We start from the raw sequence: 16134 nt of genomic DNA on the forward strand, positions 1-16134 counted from the left end.
TTATAAAAATAAATGATTTTTTTTGCACTTGAAATTATTCAATAATTAAACTTGCTACCATTTTCTGTCTGTACTACCTAAGAGGCTAACTTCTGCTTTTTGTGTTAGCCTGTGCTAAACTAATATGTTCTATTTTATAATATTCTAACATATTTTATTTAACATGCTAGAAAAATAAATCAGTTTAAATTCATGTTATTAAAGAAATGAAAAAAGATACATTAGATCATTATGCTAGTCCTGGGGTTGAGTATATGATTGTTCTCTCCGGTATCTCTTTCTATTGTTTCACCCATTTTAATTCTAACTATATTTTATTAAATGTTCCTCTCTTCCTATCACTTAGTGTAGCTATACTGTGTAACCAATATTGTGCATAGGCATATGTGCAAGCACATTTGTGAACTACATGTGTATCTGTGCTTTCCATTTTGAAAGCAGTATTTTCTATGCATACTGCATTTGGGATCCTACCAACAGCCAGAGATTTCCCTTGAGATAAAATTACTAGGTTTTATATAGTTTCCTTTTCTCTGGAGTTTTGGAGTTTCTACTTTTTTGTTTTGTTGTTTATAAGCAAATTGCATGAAAATTTTACATAAAATTCATTATTTAGGGAATAATTCAAGATAAAATTCTTTCACTTTATAAATATTATTGAAAATCCTAAGTGCCATAAGGAACAAGGTTGTATTTTAAGGTTTTCTTTCCATCTCACTTCTTTCCATAGATCTCTTTCTCTAATTGTCAAAGGGAATCCTCCATTATTCAAAAGTTTAGTTGGATAATATTCCTGTGAGACCAGAAATATCAGTCATCTCACACACGGGGGTGTGGTATGGTGAGAGAAGAAGGAAGCTGGCAGAATTTAAGCCCTTTTCTTGGGATTAGCTTCTGAGAATTAGGTTCCCTATCCTGCTAGAAGCCATAGTCAAAGATGTTTGTTTCTTTTTTTTCCTCTTAGATGACATTGTACCACTTGACAGTAGAAAAGCCTGTAACCTAGTCCCTAATCTAATTTTAAACATGATCAACATTCAACTGAAAATAAATCAATTAAATAGTCTGAATGAAAACCTGAGTTGGCTGGCTTTGGACAATTCATACTGAAGTGATATAACTGATCACCTAGTTCATGATACACACGCAATGTATGTATGTGTATATATATATATATATATATATATATATATATATATATGTGTGTGTGTGTGTATATGCATGTATATTTTATATATGATAAAATATATCTGTAGCTAAAATATTTTGTTAACAAAATTATAATCTAATAAACCACTAGAAGTGGTTGATTATTCTGCATCCTAATAAACATAGCTATTACAGTTTGTATGTTTCATATAACAATAGGTATAGCTCACTTTAATGTATATGCACTCTTTAAGAGTTGCACATAGATCAAACAGGACTTAAGAGTAAAGGAATTTTATGATGAATTTTTTAGTAATCATGAAACATCTTCCTAGCAAGATGATAAAGCCATAAGTTTGATTATGCTGTGTGACATGTAATTGCCTGATTATTTTAAAGTAACAACTCAATTATTAAATATCTATCTTTATATTATGTATTAAATAGATTCTATTATGTGCATATCCATGAATTTACAGCTACATATTGTTTATCTCAAAAGTCAGTACAATTTTGCATTATTAAAGTTTAAACTGAACTACATCTTTTGTCCCACTCCCAGTTTCTATATATTGGTCATATTGTGAAAATGTACTTTTCACTTTTGCTTCATAGGGGAATGATGAAATTGTACAGATTTTGGCTTGTTATGTACATATAAGATTACATACACATTTGAAAATTTGTGTATGCATGTACATGTATATTTATGTGTACACATGTATTTATATGGTCATGTCCATGTGCATATGTATATATAAAGAGTATATATTTTTCCAAGCTTGTTATTTCTGTTTCAAAGATTTTTAGTTAGAACTAATACTATATACCTTGTTTCATTATTAATAAGAAAAGTCACAGAGGATATTATATTCATGTTTTTATAAATAGTGTGTGTGGGGGGAAAGCTTAAATGCCTAACAAAAGTACCTAGTAACTATGCTTAACAAATACAAATTTCTTATATGCTTAGCTGTGAGCCTAAGAGAATATTTCATGACTTTCTTTCATATAATGTTCATAGTGGTTACTCAAAATTATTATGAAGGAGTTATATTGTGGAAATGGATTTTTCACTTTTGCTCCATAGAGGAATGATGAAATGGTATAGGTCTCCAGAAACAAACAAATCAGCTGAAAAGAATTTCTTGTTTTGTATTTGCTATTAACTTTTCAATCCTTATGATCTAAGAAAAGTCAAGTATTTAACAAATAATAGTTAAGCTATCTAAAAGCTTTGCAAATATTTATTTTCATGATTCAATATTTCCCAAAGTTGCCAAAAGGAGCTTTAAAGTAATAAAATGACTTTCAAAGATGGTACAACTAGTACAATACATTCAGTCACATATTTATTAAGCAGCTACAATGTACAAGTCATTGTGTATAATACTATATCACTATAACTGTGACCAAAATAAAATACAGATTTGAAAAAAAATCTTTATTATTATTTGTGGAAACCTTTGGAATTTACTTTTAAATAAAGATTCACAAACAGAAGCTTATATTTTACACTATAAAATTTCCCAAACCAGGAAAATTTCTGTGGGCAAAACCTTTCCCTCCTTTAGGCTTCAGGTTCCTCATCTGTAAAATGAAGGACTTGGTTGAGATAATCCGCAGCTCTAGTCATATAGCTAAATAAAAAAAGTAGGGTAATTTCAATTTCAAATAGAAATTATGATGCCCTAATGTCATTGTCTGACTTCAGTACCAAGGTAACATATTAACTCCAATAAGGGGAGGAAAGTCTGGTTTTTTCTTCTTAAAACAAAGGATATTGTTAGAGAGTTTATAGATCTAGGGCTATGGGGGAAATAAGAGGCTTTCTAGTCATTCAGAACTTGAATTTTATAATTAAGGAAAGTGAGGTCAAGATTGGTGATGTGATCTATCCAAGCCTACAAGCCTGTTAGGGGCAGGATTTAAATGGAGGTCATCTTACTGTGAAATCATTGCTCTCCACCTTATATTACATTGCTCTAAGACTAGAAAAGAAAGAAGGCAGGTCATATGGTACGAGTAAAGAGAACTCTCCTCCTCCCCTGCCCACCCCTGAGAGTCAGCCAAAATTGCTCCAAGCAATGTCAAAAAGATTTATTAGGCCCCTAGTCATAGTGGGTCTAATGCCTATGGAAGACTCCTGACAAGACAGAGATAAGAGTTTTACAGAGTAAGATTGAATGGATGGGATGTGTGATCTAAATCCATGTACTAGATGACTAAGCTAGTGCCCAAATTTCCCAATGGGAAAAAAAAACATATCATTAAAGTGTCTCCAACAAATCAAATAATAGAATTACTATGACAATGTAGAAGTCAACATGAAAAAAAAAAGATGTTTGGAAGAGATAGGAAGCTGAATATAAAGATCTAGTTTCAAGTTTTCACTTGAGATAGTAGGATTTAGAGTTAGAAAGAAACTCTATATGTTAGATTTACCTATCAGGGGTTCAGAACATGAGGCTTTGAGGCCCCACACGGCCCTCTAGCTCCTCAAGTGCAGCCCTTTGACTGAAGCCAAACATCACAGAACAAAATATGTTCTGATTCAGTCAAAGGGCTGTACTTGAGGAGCTAGAGGGCCAAGTGTGGCCTGGAGGCTGCAAGTTCTACACCCCTGAGTCCTAAGCCAAACAAGTTAAAATATTATAATAATATATATTCTGTATATTACATTGTAATAATATATATTAAAATAATATATGATGTAATATATGATGCAAACCAAGGCTGAATATTATCATAAATGAATTTTATTAGCCTAGGTTATTTTATCAGATCAATGATTTAGCTATATGACCAAACTGCATAGTGGTATCTCCAGAAATACAGTTTTCACTGGTGATGTTTTGTTAATGCAATGTGTGGTAATTAAAACCAATCAAACATTTTAGCCTCTTTCACATGTGGTGTATAGAGACAGCCTGAAGTTGTGGCATAATAAATTGCTCCCTTGTGGTAAGAGTGGGAAAAAATGGAAACCTTTAAATGTACTGTATTTAGTTTGCACAGAACTAATTTAGAGTAATTTATTGTATGTATGCGTGTATATACACATGTGTAATATATCCATTTTATATATGCATACATACATACATATATATGTTTGTTCATCCTTCAATGCAAATATAAATTTAAGGTAGGTAGCATGATGGAGTGACATAAACCCAGCCTCCAAGTCAGAAGGACCTTGGGTCAAGTCTCACTTATTATATACATTGGTCGCATGACCCTGGATAGCTCACTTCTCAATTCTCTAGTTTAAGAAACTCTCCAAGACTGTATGTTGCAGAAAAGATGCCAGCCTGCAGCGGTAGAAGGAGTTTCTTACCAGGAACTCCCTATGCATCATATAAAGTTTTTAAATCTATTTGGTTTAGGGAGGCAGTTTAGCATAGGAAAAAGAATAGCAGACTAGGAGTAAAGTTACCTGGGTTAGTCTCTTTCAAATGCTTTCATTAACTAGTTGTGAGACCTTAGGAAAATTAAACTGTTTGTGCTACACTTTTCTAGCATATTATATGAAGTGATTGGACAAACTGACCTCTATGGTTGCCTAAAGCTTTAACATGTCAAATTCTGATATAATCATATGACAAAAGTCAGAAATGCTTTATAGTCTTTCTAGGGTCTAGGTAGTACAAAATGAACCATCTGCTCCTATTTGAACCAGGAGAATTTGACATGTCAAATTCTTATGCTCAAGTATGTGGAGTACTTTGTATAGGAGATGAGGATAAGCTAATTTTAATCATGATAAGACTTAAATTCCATTTAGTCATTTATCTGTTAATTGGAAAGATAACAGTTTTCTTCATGCGTTATTAAGAAAGTAGAATCTCCAATAGGAATACTTAACCATAAAGGAGGTCAGATCTATAAATTGAATAAGCTTAATAAATTGAATAAACCCTTATGGTTGTTTCTAAGCTTGGACTTCTCTTGTTCTGTGGCTTCATGAGTAAAAAATATTTTTATAATAAATTTAATTGGTACCTTTTGACTATATGTTAGCTTCATTGACAATAATCCTTGCCTTTTTCCCAATCTAACTAGCCATTCCCTTAAAAAATAAAAAAAAAGGAGAAAAAGTATTTTCAACCAAACAAACAAGTCTGGCAATATATTCAGCATTCCAAACCCATAGTCTCCTACCTCTGCAAATTGAAAAGGGAAATTTTCTTTTGTTTAATATTGAATTTTATTGATACATTTTCTTTTTTAGATCACAAAATTTTACACTTTTCACCTTTTCCCATTTGATATCTATCTATCTATCTACCTATCTATCTATCTATATATATATGTGTGTCTATGTATACACACACACACACACACACACACACACACACACACACACACACACCACCACAAACACAGATATGGCAATTAAAAATACAAACATAATACCACTTTCTTCTCTCATTTTCACTTTTGCTCATGCTCTCACAATACACTCTTTGCCATGTAGCCAGATTTAAAGGAGGCCAAATTAAAGTTAGAATAAATGAAAGGATATTGGAGTTGACCAAGATATAAATTGAAAGTGGAAGGTGAAAACTGCAAAAGAAAGAGAATATAGGATCTAACTGGACCCTATAAACCAGACCCTTTTAAGTGGATTCCCACTTAAAAGATGGACTTGATTGTGTCATGAAATATAATGGTACATAAAAATAGACCACCTAAAATGGGGCGGATATCAGCATTCAATGATTTAGTTTCCTTCATAGGAAATCTCCTCTCCCCCTTATATGACTCCTCCTCTCCCATGTGGTGATTATACAGTATTCCCAGATGAGCCACAGAGAATGAGGAGGAAAACAAGTTCAGAGATTTTCTTGGGTCATGCCCAGAAAATGCTTTAAATCTTGGATTACAGTAAGGATCCTGTTGGAGTCCTTGTAATATGGAAAACACTGATATTCTTAGCCTATTCACAGTGAACAGGAAAGCCCTGTTTACAACAATGACAATATTGCACATGCTCGACAAACATGTGCAACCCACATCTGTACCTTTACCCATATGCCTGAGGCTTTGCAGGAAAGAAGGCTTATGGATCCTAGCATTACCAAGTTCAAAAACTGAGGACCAAAAGTTATCCCACAAGCCAAATATTGAATATTAAAAGAAGGTTATTCCAAAATCCTTAAGATCACATGTGTGTGTAAGTCATAGTATTGATAAACCTACCTACTTGGATTGGGGCTCAGGAAGTATTAGACAAGATAAGGTTTGGAAATTCTATTGAACCCATGCTGTATCTGTTGCTGACTATTTATATAACCCCAGAAAAGGGTGTAGCAGCATGATATGTGAACTGATTACATGACTTTGCTGCTAAGGGTATAACAACAGACGTAAATGTTGTGGATACGATGGGACTTGAGGACAGACAGAATGAAAGAATTTGAGCTGGCACAAAGATCAGAGCTTCCGACGCTATTTGATGGTGGCACCAACAAAACTGTGAAAAAGGTGAGCTTACCTCCTTCATCTTCGCTCTTCCTCCTCCCACTCCCATACCCCATTCCATTAATACGAATTTGAGAGGCTTTGAGGAAGAGTAGTATCATAGGGAGCTCCAAAGGAGAGTTCATTATGTTAGAGATTTTTCAGACATAATCTCCTAGAGATCATTTAATTAGTTGTTTTGAAATGGTGGTGGTGGTAGAGATATGCATCTCTTCTAGGTAAGGCTCATCAAGGTTAAACCTAGTTATGGAGACTATAATGTTTGATTACAGTGCTCAAGTGCTTTTGAAAGATACTTTAATAGATCACTTTCCCATGATGTTCTAAAAACAGAAAAAATTTTCTCAACTATACAAAATATCTCCTAACTAAATGGGAATTAATAAAAATGAAAGGAATATTTATATTTTAAACTTAAATGTGGATATTTCCCATGGGCAAAATCTTGAGAATTCTTTACAGATCTTGGCCTGTGTGGGCATGAGTTTCCCAGTGAAAGCAATCTTAATTGTGAAAAGCTTTGATTGTGCCATGCTCTTACTTCCAAATCTGTTCTTAGCTGCCAAAAAAAAACCCTCATGTCTTACATTTTTAATAGACCTTTTTGGTTATTCAAAATACACCTAAAGAAAATGTGGATTTTTCAAATGTGAGTTAATTTTTTTCTGTTTCCTTTGCTATTGCTACATGCTATATTTTCATCAATTCCGTAGCATGATAGGTAAGGAGAATTGGATGAAATGGTCTCTGAGAACTCTTACAGTTTTAAAACTCTGATTTTCTGGTGTAAGTGTTTTGTATTTTGGTTCCAAGCTTATCATTTGTCTCATTTGTTGTTATTAAGTTGTATCTGAGTCTTCATGACCCCATTTTGGAGTTTTCTTGGCAAAGATACTGAAGTATCTTGCCATATCTTTCTCCAGCTCATTTTACAGATGAGGAACTGAGGCTAATAGGTTCAAGTGACTTGCCCAGGGTCACACAGCTAGTAATTGTCTGAGGCTTAATTTGAACTTGTGAAGATGAGTCTTTCTGATTCTCAGCCCAGTGTTCTATCCACTATACCTCCTAGCTGTCTGTAATTTGGATTATATCAGTAGACTATTCAGCTCTCCCCAAAGCCTGCTCATTCCAATTAATAGATTTGCAGTTAATGAGAGGTAGCATGGAATAAAAGGAGTTGCCCTGGATAATGATTCACCAAATGTGGGTACTAGTCACATTAGTTGCTATGTGATCTTGAGCAAATTAATTTTATAGACATCATTTTCTTTATTCATAAAATGGTGGCAAGATGATTTCAAGATTCCTTCTGGCAAGATTTTCAGTGGGAGCATTTCCACCTCAGAAATTTCAAAATGCTATATTTTTGTTTTGTTTTGTTTATTGTCTAGACTTAAGAAGTGATGGAGGATAAGACAATAATAAAGATTAAACACACAGTGTCTTGTGGGTACTTTTGTTGCCCTAGAGTTCTGATCATTAAATATTTAACAGCACATCTCTGCTTCTGGGTCTAAAATTCAGTGTTTGAATAGACTTACGTCTGATTTTAAAGAAATCTTTCATTTCTGAATAGAGAACAAATGGACAGTTCTCTCATTTTTGGTGGCTCAGTGGATAAAGTGCTAGACCTGGAGTAAGGAAGACTCACTTTCCTGAGTTCAAATTTGACCTCAGACACTTACTACCTGTGTGACTCTGAGCAAGTCACTTAACACTTTTTGCCTCAATTTCTTCATCTCTAACACGAGCTGGAGAAGGAAATGACAAACCACTCTATTATCTTTGCAAAACAAAAAAACTCAAAATGGGGTCACAAAGAGTTGGATACAACTAAAAAAATGTGTTCTGAGAAGGTCATAGTTAACTGAAACATTGATGGCCATCTAATACGGCTTATACCTGAACAAGTTCTTTCTACAATATATTCAACCACTGGTCATTCAGTTTCTGCTTGAAGACTTTCAGTGAGCAAGCATAATAATAGTCAATGCATTATAGCATATAAGAGCATTTTACATAATGCAGTACAAAGGACATGCTGTATCTGATGTTGCCACAACTAAGTTCAAATCTTGCATTGCCACTTAGTGCTTGAGTAACTCCAGGCTAGTCAGTCTACCTCAGTGAGCCTCACTTGTCTTATCTATAAAATGAGATTGGACTACATGATTCATAAAGTTACTTCTTTTTCTAAATCTATGATCTTATAATTCTTGATCTTCAAAATAATCCAATGAGGTAGGTAGTGACTAACATTACCCACATTTTACAGAAAAGGAAATTGAGATTTGGCTGATTGGGTTGCCTAGAATCACAGAGCTAATAAGTATCTGAGGCAGGATTTAAATCCAGGTCTTCTTGAATAAAAATTTGGTACCCTATCCAATACACAATACTGTAGCCTATTCAAGCATAATAAAGTTCAGTAGGATATTTTATTCCCCTTTACCTCAAGCTTTATTTTGCTTCTTTGATAAATTATTTTTTTCTTCCTTCCTTCCTTCCTTCCTTCCTTCCTTCCTTCCTTCCTTCCTTCCTTCCTTCCTTCCTTCCTTCCTCCCTCCCTCCCTCCCTCCCTCCCTCCTTCCCTCCCATTCTCCCTCCCTCCTTCCCTCTCTCCCCTTTTTTTTTTGAGGCAATTGGGGTTACGTGACTTTCCCAGGATCACACAGTTAGTAAGTATCTAAGGCTGGATTTGAACTTAGGCCTCTTTACTGTTTCTTCTTACCGTTGCTTCTGATTCTGCCTTCTGAAACCAAGCAGAATAAGCCTAATCTCTTTTCTCAATGATATTCATTCAAATATTCAGAGACAGCCATTATGTCCTCTTTAAATTTTCTTTAAAAATCTCTATGTTCTTTAACCAATTTTCAAAGGACGTCAGCTTGACCTTCACTATCCTGGGTGCCTTCCTTTCAATCCGTCTGTCCTTTTCATTCCCTTGTCACCAAGATAATTCAAGCCTTCATTACCTTTTACCGTGGACTATTATAGTTACCTCCTAAAAGGTGTTGCCAACATCAGGGTCTGGCACCACAATTTGTCATATACATGGCTGCCAAATTTCCTGTGCCTTAAGCACAGCTTTCACCATGCAACTCTTTTGCTTAGAAACCTCAATGCCAACTGAGGGGGAAAAGGCCAAGTTTTCTTACCCGGTAATCAAGATTCTCTATCATCTATTTTTTCCTCTGTCTCAATGGTCTTGGACATAAGAGTATATGTTAAAGCCTTGACTGAGTAGCTCCCTCAAACATATTCATGGAAAACCCAACCAATCTTTTAACTATAAAAGAATCTATCTGTAGATCTAGGCAACCACATTGTTCCTGGAAAAAGTAAATAATGTAGCTGCTGTTTAGAGTATTTTTCTCCGATTTGGTCTTAGACTTTTTCCTGTGAAATAAAATGGATTTACTGTAGGACTTTTATTAATCTGGAATCTAAATTTGAATTACCAGTGTTCTCAAAACTTTATTTTAAACACTTAAGTCTATTTAGTAGACTCAGAGACTGAATTAGCAGTTTATTTCAAGGCAGCCTTGGAGGCCTATTGTGTAAAATAGATATCCCTTGATGTTATAAAAACTGAGGGGTCTTAATCTAGGGGAGAAACTAAAGTCCCAGAAGTGGTTTGAGAATTTTAGGGTGATCTTGAGAAAAGGTCATTTCCAAAGGTAATACCAAGGTTGTTTGGTTAGTGTGAGGCCCAGTATATATAGATATAGATATAGTTATATGTAGATGACATATAGCTAGATTGTCTTTGAGAATTATAGGAGTCAAATAAGTTGTCATGCAAGTTAATACCCCCAAGTTTCTCTTCTCTTCCCCTTCTTTCCAAAGGGTAAAAATTTCCTTTTAAAAATCAGAGATTTTTATATTAGATAATTTATATTGATAATTTCAGGTTATTATTATATACTATACCCTAGTAGTCATTGATACTATAATTTAGTTATCAAATAGATCATGCAAGTATGGAGATTTCCATGGTCCTAGATTCATTTAATTCAACTTGCTTAGAAACATGCTAACCAATTGCAGTAGGGGTCCTCCAGTGCAAAAAGCCAACAAACAAACAAACTAATGAAAAGTTGGTGGTAAATTTCCAATCAGTTTAAATTCTCAGTATCCAACCACACCAAGGTACTTGGTAAAGTTGAGACACCCTTAACTGCTCTCATTGCACTACCATCTAAATTGGATACCTTTATAGAAATCGTTTAACATGGTTGTGACATATTGTGTGTGCTGCTGTTTATTTCTGCCTTCATGTCCAATTTGTTGTGCTTCCTATACTACTTTTTCATTTTGTTTTCCACAAGGAAACTGTCTTCAAATTATATACAGTAGAAAAACAAATACAGACCTAAATACAGGTCTAAAGCTTTTGAAAAAAGAGTTCCGTGGTGAGATTTCTTTTATATTCATCCAAAAGTTGCCACAAAGTGGTACTTCTGAAGTGTGTGTGCATGTGCGCGTGCATGTGTGTATGTGTGTGTGTGTGTGTGTGGAGAGAGAGGGAGAGAGAGAGAGAGAGAGAGAGAGAGAGAGATTGGCCTCTTCTTTCTGTATATATGTATGTATGTGTGTATATGTGAATGTGTATGTAGTAGGTATGTATGTAGTTATGTATACATATATATATGTACCTCATCCTGCTGTCAAAGTGTGTGTGCTAGCTAAAAGTCCCTTATGGAAAATGCTTCAGGCATGCTTTTGGGGATTTTCTTGTTTAAACTTTCTTTTCTCTAGTTATATTGTGGAATTCAGGGTTCTTTGTTCTCTTCCATTGTTTCCCCTCTGCCCCATGCCGATTATATCTGGTGAGTTTGTAAGTATGCTTCAATATAGTCAGGAGTCAAATGCAAACACTGACCAAGGACTCCTTCAGCAGATTGGAGGGGATGAATCATTCAGAGACTCAAAAGGGGAGGTTGGGGGGAGGAGGGAGATGCAAAGGAACTTTATTGTATTTCTTTAACATCTATTCTGGTTCTTAGGCATTTATTTTCCTTTTGAATTGGACCAATAATTTCATTGGTATGGGGAATCCCCCTTCCAATGTTGCATTTCACTTCAACTTGTGGTCTTCTAGAATTGCCAGGAGGCACTAAGAGGGTAAGACATTTGCTCAGAGTCAATTACTAGTATATGCTACAGGAAGGATTTGAACTCAGGTTTTCCTGACTACAAGAAGTACCTTTTGTCTACAACATTTTGCAAGGCATACAAAGACAAAAATGAAATAGTCCTTTTCCCTGAGAAGCTTTCACTCTTTATCCATGATAAAGGAAGATACAACATATACATATCTAAGTGTAAGTTGAGAGGTGATCAAACAAATTGTTTTAGGAACACTGGAAGAGGGAAGAAATGCTATTGGCTGGAGGGTACAGAGAAGATTGCCAACAAGATTATTCTATGTACAACTCATACAGAGCAACTACTCCCATAATGGTCAGAAGAAGCAATACAAGGACACTCTCAAGGTCTCTCTTAAGAACTTTGGAATTGATTATGTGACATGGGAGACACTGACCCAGGATCGCTCAGCACAGTGTGCCCTCATCAAAGAAAGCACTGTGCTCTATAAGCAAAGCAGAATTGCAGTAGCTTGAAAGAAATGTGAGATGTCCACCCCAAACGTTGACATAGACTATTCCTGACCTGTGGTAGACCATTCCCAGCTCGTATTGGTCTGATGAGCCACAGTTGCATATACTGTAACTTGACTCTAACATAATGATGTCATTTTGGTCCTCACCAAGAACAAAGGGGCAACAAGCAACCGGATAAGAGCCACGCGTGATGGTTCATACATGTAATCTCTGTGACTGGGGCACTTAGGCTGGCAGATCTCTTAAACTCTGGAGTTCTGAGCTACAGTAGGCTAAACTGTTGGGCTGTCCAAATGTTGAGCATTAATGGGGTATGCCTAATGGAACACTGCAGAGTTTCCTAAAAAAGGATGAACTGGCTTAAGTCAGAAACAGATCAAGGCAAAACTACCATGCTGATCAAAGAGGGACTAAGCCTGTGAATAACTTTTGTACTTTAAGCCTGGGTGAGATAGGGATACTGAGTCCTTAAAAGGGAGGGGTGAGGGGAGACAGAAGAGGAAGACAGAGTATGGAAGAAAGGGTAATAAACATTTTAAAGGAAAGGGATGAGAATGGGGTTCATTCTAGGTGTTGGGGATTAGGGAAGGGGGGCTCAACCTAGACAAATACCTAGAACTAGGAGATGGAAAATATGCCCATGTTAGGAAAGTTAGTAGTCTACTGCAGTAGGAATGTAGACTATGTAGAGTCATGTGAAATTAGCTTGGGAAGGTAGGTTAGAGCTAGATTAAGGACAGCCTTAAAAGGCCAAACTAAGGAATTCATAATTGATAATTGAGTCAGTAGGGAGGTACTTGAGACCTTTGAAAGGGGAAGTGACACAGTCTTCTCTTAGGAAGATTGTCTTTGTGGCTGTTGAAAGATGGATAAGCAAGCAGGCAATGTAGTATATTGAGCACTAGAATTAGGAAGATCTGGATTCCAATCTAGTCTCCTGCACTCAAGAGCTATGTAAGCCTAGACTTCATTTAACTTTATATTAACCTCTACCTACTTCCATTTGCTTATCTGTAAAATTGTGATAATGAAACTGCCTACCTCCCAGAATTATTCTGAAGATAAAATTAGTTAATAAATATAAGGCACAATTTAAATGTTAGCATTATAATTATTATTTATTTATTAATAGGAAAAGACTAGAGGGAGGAATAACCCTGGGAGATAATAGATTGTAGAGGAGGAAAAGGAGGCAAAAAACAAACTTAGAAAATTGTCCATGGCACCAAGAGAAGCATAGGTTCATGGATTTAGATCTGGAAGAGATCTTACTTAGAGACCATCAAGACCAGTTCTCCTTATTTTACAGATGAGTTAACTGAGGCCCCATGAAACTTAAAGTTACTCCCCCAAGATCGTATAGCTAATGTCAAATACAAGATTTAAATCCAGGTCTTTTGACTCCAAGTTCGACATTTGAATGGTTTGTCTGTGTCATCATCATCATCATCATCATTGTTATCATCCTTAATATTTATAGAGTGCCTACCTACTAAGTTCTAGCCACTGTGCTGAGTTTTTTTCAAATATCACTTCATTTTATCTTCACGATGTAAGTGCCATTATTATCCCCATTTTACCAATAAGAAAATGGAGATAAATAAAAGTGAAGTGACTGCCCAGGGTCACCTAGCTAGTATGTCTGAGAACAGATTTGAAGTCACATCTTTCTGATTCCAGGACAAGTACTCTGGAAAGCCACCTCACTGGAAAGGCTGACAAGGGTAACAGGCAAAAACTTCCCCAATGAGGGAGCATATGATCTGAGCTTTGAAGGAAGCAAAGTAGGCAGCAGGAAGTCAGTAAAGCTAGAGAGATAGAATATTAGAAAGAAAACAGATAATTGTGAGGGATAAGATTGACATCATGTGACTACTTAGAGGGCTTGGCTTTGGTAAAGGAAGGGCTGCCTTTCACTGAGAGAATGGAACAACAACAACAAAAAAAAGTGATCAAAGATGTGGGGATGATGTCAAGGGATTTTGAGAAGTAGAATAAAGGAGGAGTTCACTATGGCTATTTTCTTTATAAAGCAGACTCAGGAGATCTTCCACTAAGAAATAGTGGGAGCAGCAGGATAGAAAATTTGAGGAAAAGAAGTTTGGAAGCAGAGCTCTGGGAAAATAATATTCAATAAGATAAAAATAAGAGGATTGCCTTGCAACAAGTTTGAAAGAATGTGAGAGAGAAAGCTCTAAACTGAAGGTGACAGCTTATTAGAAATGTACTTAGGTTTGGGAGGTCATGGTGGGGCGGGGGGGGCAGGCAGGTTGAGAAGAATAGGAAGTGATGAAGAGCTAAGCTAGGTAATGATGAAAATTACCAGGGAAGCAATGGGATAAAGAAGCTTTCACCTTTCAAGATAGCCGTTTTGATTCTCATGGATTGAGGAGTAGGAGAATGCAGAGATTAAACAGGAGTACCAATAGAAACAAGCTTAGAAAAGTCAGTTTAGGCCCCAAATGCATAACTGGTGTGAATGTGTCTAAAGTGACATCCTTTCAGGATACTGAAACAGAGCACCCAAAAGTCTATTGTAATAATAGCCATGAAATCATGTGTTGAAGGGACAGCCATTTCTTTCTTCCCTCTCCACAATAAATGCTGAGGCTAGTGGGAAAGAAAGAATGAAAGATGAAGAAAAGAAGTAATTACTGGTATTTTTTTACCCTTTTACCTTTCTTCCACAATATTGTACTCTTTAACATCCTATAACTTTCTTCCACAATATTGTACTCTTTAAACATCCTATAATTCTATAATTTTTGAAAATGAAGTAATAAAAAGATGCATCATATAAAAAATGAAATTTGCTGTTAAGTTTTACTCAAACTGATTGCCGAAGGGGAAGTTATTCATTTAGCCCAACTCCTTCCTTTTTTTTTTTCAAATGAAGAAACTCAGACCCGGAGAGGTAAAGTGACTTGTCCAATGTCACATATCTAGATCTCTGCATGTTCAAGCTAAAATTCCCCCACCATTATGCCACATTGTTTAAACTTGACGTTGCCATTTTAAAAAACTCACAAGCTCCCAAATTTTCGTTTTGAAAATTCACACAGAACAGCAAATTTTATCCATTATTCTTCCTTAATCCTTAAACATGATCCAATATTGAACAAGATTAAAGATGGCAAATTATTTGAAAATTGATCTAATGCCATGGGTTTTAAAACTTTTTTTTATGTCATGGATGCCAAATGCATAAAAAAAACAGAATTATGAAGGAAACTAATTAAATTGAAAAACAAGAATTAAAATGTATTTTAAAAATAGACTCAAGGTTAATAACCCCAATAACACTAACCCTTTCCACCCTGACTTACATATTAATGTTTATTAAACTCTTTAGAGGCACACACTCTATATCTTGACTTTATTCTATAAAAGAATCAGTTGATCCAGCAATACCACTTTTAGGGCTGTATCACAGAGATCATAAAAATGGGAAAAGGACCCACATGTACAAAAATATTTATAGCAGCTTTTTCTGTGTTGACAAAGAATTGGAAATTGAGGGGATGCCTATCAATTGGGGAATGGCTGAAGAAGTTGTGGTATATGAATGTAATGGAATGCTATTGTGCTATAAGAAATGATGAGTAAGCAGACTTCAGAAAAACATGGAAGGACTTGTATGGACTGATGCTGAATGAAGTGAGCAGAACCAGGAGAATATTGTACACAGTAACAGCCATGTTGTGAGATGACTAGCTTTGATAGACTTAGCTCCTCTCAGCAATGCAAGGATCTAAGACAGCTTCAAAAGATTCATGATGGAAAATGTTATCCACGTCCAGGGAAAGAACTATGGAGTCTGAATGCATATCAAAGCACACTACTTGCTCTTTTTTTTCCTTCTGTTTTCTTT

The 16134-nt window shown here is 35.5% G+C and overlaps 1 protein-coding gene across 6 annotated transcripts in view; it reads left to right on the forward strand.

The window, feature by feature from the left end:
- The window catches only part of CD36 (CD36 molecule (CD36 blood group)), a 137873-nt gene that overhangs the window by 59629 nt on the left and 62110 nt on the right, over nucleotides 1–16134 (forward strand). Inside the window, exon 2 of one of the 6 annotated variants that reach the window (XM_020984478.2) lies at nucleotides 6504–6636. The exons of the other annotated variants lie outside the window; for them this stretch is intronic. The gene's annotated coding sequence lies outside the window, so the exon portion shown is untranslated. The remainder of the gene's footprint in view (nucleotides 1–6503; nucleotides 6637–16134) is intronic. 6 annotated transcript variants of the gene reach the window in all.

This window comes from Phascolarctos cinereus, unplaced genomic scaffold (genome assembly GCF_003287225.1).
Source record: "Phascolarctos cinereus isolate Bilbo 61053 unplaced genomic scaffold, phaCin_HiC Scaffold_1;HRSCAF=81, whole genome shotgun sequence".
NCBI classification, from domain to species: Eukaryota; Metazoa; Chordata; class Mammalia; order Diprotodontia; family Phascolarctidae; genus Phascolarctos; species Phascolarctos cinereus.